The sequence below is a fragment of the Akebia trifoliata genome, chromosome 11 (assembly GCF_017979445.1).
Source record: "Akebia trifoliata isolate Shusen 1 chromosome 11, ASM1797944v1, whole genome shotgun sequence".
In the NCBI taxonomy this organism is placed as follows: Eukaryota; Viridiplantae; Streptophyta; class Magnoliopsida; order Ranunculales; family Lardizabalaceae; genus Akebia; species Akebia trifoliata.
In genome coordinates, this window is record NC_141385.1 from 29,290,099 (window position 1) to 29,296,640 (window position 6,542).

Consider the following 6,542-nt stretch of genomic DNA (forward strand, 5'->3'; position numbering starts at 1 on the left):
AAGAAAGATCTACGGGAATGGAAGAAGATGGTATCACTAATCAAGAGTATCCAGTTCCCCCATTAGGAGGTCGTCAGAGTCAACAAATAATGAAAATACATATGGATTTAATAGCTGATGTCATTTTTACTAGCAATCATTGATACATTTTTATATTCTATTTTTTTATTTTGTATTGTAATTATAAATACTGTTAAACGATGTTGGAATAAAGATTATACTGTTTTTAAGCATATTTCAAATATTCTATAATTATTTATTTATTGTCTTTGTGTATGATTAATAGCATTGAATGCAAACTATACGTATCCACCATGTTGTTCATGTGGTCGAGTGATGACATTAGTCACAGCTAAAACAAAAGAAAATTATGGGAGGATGTTTTATAGGTGTCCATCTTGGTAGGTAATGTGGTATTGATATTAATGTTGGGTGCGTATTTATATTTGGTGATATTGATATTAATTCATGTGTTAGTTTACTTTATAGAAACATGCAGGGTCTTTTCTATGAGTAAATGAACTTGACATTATTAATGATAATTTTCCTCAAGATAAAGTAGCGGAGTCAAATAAGAAGAATGAAAAATATCTTTTGTACGCATTTGTTGGATGTATATTTTTCAGATTTTTTTTATTTCAGTTTTACTTATTATATTAACTATGATTATTATGTTTAAATGATGTCAGCATGTAAATTAGATGTTATGTGGATGTGTTATGTACAATGTGAATTTTGGATTACGTATTATGCAAGTATTTTGTTTATCAGGAAAATTTCATATGTCCATTTTTAAGAGGAGATGCTGCCGAAATTTCTATAGAATTATAAAATTTTCTATAATTTTTATAGACATTTTAAAATTAAAATAATAATTATTTTAATTTTTATATAATTTTATTATATTTATATATATTTAGTGTAATTATATAATTATAAAGGTATTCTGATAATTTTTAATGTATTCTGGGTGCATTATCAACCTTAAGGGTATTTTGGTCATTTTACCCTAATACAGCAAATTCTTGAAGCTGTATCAAGCAGTAATTACCAGATTCTGACAGCACAGCACTTTTAGAAAGCTCTATCAAGCAAACTTTTCAGTGTTTCAGATTCTGACAGCAGATTCTAACAGTAGATTCTGACAGCAGAAGCTGACAACAGATTCTGGTAACTGAATCAATCAAGCACTAAGGCACACAAAATTTAAAAAAATCTGCGCAAATTTTTTTCCCTCTCTTTCATCTATATTTTTTTCCTTCTCTCAAATACTCGCTCTCTCTCTCTCTCTCTCTTATCTGCGATTTTGTCCATCTCTCATTTTCTATCTCTCTGGTTCGTAAGAAGCTCTACGATTGTGAGAATCTCTCTCTCTATCTCTATTCCTCGATCACATCTCACTCTATATCTGATCAATCTCTCTCTGCAGCTGATCTTTTGAACTCACAATACTGAAAATGATGGAGTGAAGATGAGATCTAGGGTTAAATGGAGCCTTAAAGTGATCTCTCGATAATTTCTTCAAGAACACTGCATACCCTAGAATTGGATCCTAGCCTTTCACACCTCTACAACCTAAATCTTATACTAATTCTGATAATTTCACAACTTCTTCAATTTCGTTCATTTTTTTACTCATTTTAGATATCTGATTTAGTTGATTTGTCTTTCTGATTTTGAATTCGGATCCTAGGATTCATGAATTATTGTTTGGATTAGTTTTTGTGTTAGAGATCTGCAATTGAGAAAATCAGTTGTTTCAAAACGATTCAAAATTTTGATTTTGTCTTGAAGAGATTACTGATTGATGTAATTTTATTTCACTTATTTCGGATTTTTCTTCTAGATATTTCTAGATCTAGAAGTTTAATTACTATTGAAATCTGGATTCTGAAAACTTAGGGTTCATGTATTTGTGTTCTTATTTGAGTAATCATAAGAACTAAAAATAGGCATCCACATGGTAAAATTCAAGAGTGTTTTTATTTTTATGTATTTAGGCCATGGTTGTTTATTTTATTTGCACTTATTTCTCTTCTTTTTTCCTTTAATATCAGTTAGCTTTAAAGAAATTTTGTTATTTCTCAAGATAAAAAAAATAATTGTTTCAGTATCCAGATTCTTGCTTACCCTGGTCAAAGCAAAGAAAGAGCTAAGTTAAATCAGTAGTTTTTTGTTGGAAAGTTGCTGATATGCAAACTTTTTGGAGACACTTGAATTTAATTAAAAGCATGGTTTGAAGTTGAATTGAATGGACAAACAAGATTTGTTCAACATACTTTTTAATGGCTATGCTTTCATTTTTATTTCTTTAAGTTGATTTTATCATTCAATATATAATTCTTGATGGATGTAATTAGACTTCTAACATTTGTGTATTTTTATAAGTTATTTGTAATTTTTTACAGTAATATTTATCATCATCATTAATGTTTTATCCCAATTATCTATAGTCGGTTGGCAATAAAATTTGGTACAACATGCTTTTTAAATTATTTTTCAGAAAAAATACGAAAATTGTTATAGGAAAATAACTAATGTTATCATATGGTAGAAATATCTTGCAATGTTTGATACTAGTGTTGGTGTTGTACAATATTTGACCCACACATGCATAAGTTGTTAAAAAATTGGGATTTTTCTCTTATTCACAAATTTCAGTAGGAGTTTTTGATGTCCTTTAGGGCCCAAATTGCTGCTCTAATTGAAATAACACAATCAGACTGTTGTAAACCGATTGAACTACCACCCAGGAGGGTACTAGGAAGAATTTGGAACTTCGTATCCTACATATAAACATCATATTAGTAGTGAGGAGTTGAGAAAACATATGGAATTTTGTTGGCCAACCTTTCTAGAATATTTTGTATCATTAAATTTTCATTTCCTTTGTTTTCTAAGTGTCCACGGTGCTTAGCTCATGTACCTAATCAAAGCTTTACAGTGATGGTTCTTTCTAAGTGTCCACACAATGTAGTAATGTTATTAATTGTGAAAAAGTATGTCTACTATCTTTTGCTCCATTATTGAACCTTATATGGGATTTTTCTCTCTAACTCAATTGGATGACATTCAATGTTAGAACATTGAATTTATTATACCTATCAAAATGAACTTGTTTGTTCCTCCTGGATCGATACCAATTTGATTTATGGTTGGTTATCAGTGTTTAGTTTTTCATTTTTACTTAGCATGTAGCAGAGATACCTTATGAGAATCAACTTGTGATGGATATTTGAAAGTTGATCATGGAACAGTTATGTACTTGGAGAAAATAGAGCTCCTGCAAGCAACCTGTTGGCAGCTCATTATGTTTGGGTCAATGATACTGTAGACACCCCATTTTTGCATCCGCCTGATTAATCAAGTCGTCAACCCGATCGCAAAGGTTCCCAATGATGGATGTCTATTCCAATACTTTATTTTGTTATCAGATATGTTGCAGAAATCCGGATGAGGTATCTCGAACTGACAAAACTTAGAAACCACGCTACGCTAGGAAAATACTACCCCAGAAACATAGAAATCATCATCCTGCAAGTCAAAAAGAAACTTCACGATAAAAATCACTAAAAATGACAAAATTACCAAAATACCCCTAACATCAAAACAACGTTAGAGCCTACATTATGTTTAGAAAAATCCGTTCAAATACATAAAATGACAAATCGAAACTAAATAAATCATTTCGCCAATTTTCACAAAATTTGACAAAATTACGAAAATACCCCTCATAAAATTTACGACCATTTCACACAAAAAATTTCATAAATGACAAAAACCAACACTCACATTGAATTCCTTATGAAAAACTGATTTCAAAACATCCTGGAACATTGAAAAATGACTTAAAACGTAAAAAATCCTCTCTGAGGGCAAAATGGTAATTTTATAATTTTAATAATTAAAAATTTTGAAATTAATAAATAAATCATTAAATAATGTAAAGTGAAACATTAATAAAATTAATTATAAAATTTAAACCAAAAAATTGATCAATCAGGCTTTCAAGAAAAATTGTTGATGGTTCGCAAGATATTTCTTTAATGACCCCTCCATTTGGGGGTCCAAAGAATCAAAGATATAATAGAGGGGGGTTCTCCAAAAATTTAAAGTCAATCAAGCAAGACTAAAGTCAAGATATTAAAGTCAATCAAATAAGACTAAAGTCAAAATTAAAGTCAATTAAGTAAGATTAGAGTCAAGTATTAAAGTCAATCTCATAAGACTAAAGTCAAAACCCTAAATCAAAACCCTAATCTAAACTAATCAAGTCAATCTCATAAGACTAAAGTCAAAACCCTAATCTAAACTAATTAAGTCAATCTCATAAGACTAAAGTCAAAACCCTAAAATCCTAAAGACTAAGTCAAAACCCTAATCAAACCCTAATGCTTCTAAAAACTTTATAAATAGGAGCCTCTACACCCTATTTTCGTATCAAAGAAAAAACCCTAGAAAAAGTAGGTGAAGAAGCCTCTACAACCTCCCCAAAACCCTAATTTTGGAGCCCCAACTCCTTCCCTAACACCTCTACTCTGATTTTAGCCTAAAAAACACCTAGAAACCTTTCAAAAACACCCCAAAAATTCACAACAAATTCAAAGCATCCAGATCCAAGAAGGAGATACCTTGCCTCGGAGATCAGAAATCAGATCCGGAGACAGAACAAAGTAAGGAGTACGGTACAAGGAGCTGTTTTCACCAGATCTGAGGGAATAGTACTTTTGCAGATCGAAGGTAAGGTTTTTCATTATTTTTTAATCTAGGTTTTGTCATTAGCGATGTAGTTATATTTGGAATAAGTAGAGACCGGCATTGGCCGGGCGGGGTTGGTGCCTAACACCTTCCAACCCCGTAACATGATCCCCGAATTCAGATTTTCTATGGTAGATTAGTGTTTATCCGTTTTAGAGTCAGTTTGGTTCCTAGACCATAATAACTAGGTGGCGACTCCCAAACCTCAAGGGTCAAAAGCGGATCCGCGCACCCCGCGGATCGAGGGCCCTTTCAGATACTAAGGTAATTGTACTACTAAATTCCTTTTTTTTTTTAATTTGATGAAAACATTGCCCATAGTTTTACATGTTTTATATAGATTATAATCGAGTAACTGATAGCTTGTTCGTTGAAAGATTGGTTTTCTTTCAAGGGCAAGGGTAAAAGTTTCTCATTGTCCTGCTACTACATTGTGAATGCTTGGATTTGCACCCATAAAGGAGATGCTTGATCTTGGGCTTTGCTTCTCCTTGGGTACAAATGGGGCACCATCGAATAATAGGATAAGCATTGGTTTGTTCCTAGATTTGGAAATCTGTATCTATTTTGATTTTTGAATGTGTTTGCTTCCAATCCTTGCTTAAATATTTTCCGAAGTTTAATTTGTATGTGCTTAATTTCTTTAAACAGATACGACTAAGATATAGTCATTACAATATTAGAAGTTCTATTGCATTTGACATGATGAAAATATATAAAGGTTTAAAGAACTCCTGATGGGTGATTCAATCCTATTGTAGGATTTCAGCAACATTATCTCAAGTTCTAGATCCTGCATCAATATTGAATTGTTTTTGTTAACAGTTTCATATATATAAGTGGGCTGCCTGAGATGAACATAAATTTTGAAGCCAAGTTCTCACGTGTATGTGCGTGTGTGAGAGCTTGTACATCTATGTAATTGCTTTTGGCAAGGATCAGGTGGAGTTACCAAAAAGAAGGCTAACTACTAGTTTAAACCTTTTCTTGATAATTGTACATGCAATTTGTAATGAGTATGGTAGCCCATTTGGTGAAAGTAGTATTTGCAGCTCTTTTGGACTATCCTATGCATCCTTTTGCATTTTCCTTTTTGCATCATTCTTTCCCTTGAATGCTAGAATGAGTTTAGACCAATTTGCACTTATGAATGCCATCCGATTTCTTCTTCAATTAAACATTTTAAACTTGGTAAATTAATTCTTGACTCTTGATTTTTTTAGTCTATACTTGCAATTTTTTTTTAATTGCAAGAAAGTAAAGAAACTTGAACTTTATGCAACCTAGAATCTTGTGTTCAAATCTCTCCTAACATATTAAATGAAAGTCATTGTTTTGCATGCCATGTACTTCTATTGCACATTGGAATCATTTTTTTAATATCTCCGGTTGTTCAGCGGTTCCAAGAATTGTTGTCTTAGACAAAATATAAGGAGGCTGTAGAGCTTGTTGTAGAATCCCCACGGGGATTCCTTCATACTCCTGATATTGTTGTGAAATTCTAGGTATTTTTGTAAACTTGATGTGATTTTTCATTGATGTTTTCCTTGATATTGCGCTGCCGACTGCTCTCATTTATAGAAGACTGAAATCATTTATTAGACTGAAAATATTTGATCCCCATTGTTTCTGATGGTGTGGTCATAACAAATCAGTACTACATTTTTCAATTAATTTATGAAACACGAAACAACATTGATGTGTGACACATGCTGAGATGTGTCCGGAGGGAATGGAAATAGTGGTGTTAGTGCTGAGTAGTGGGTTTGTGATGTCATTATCTA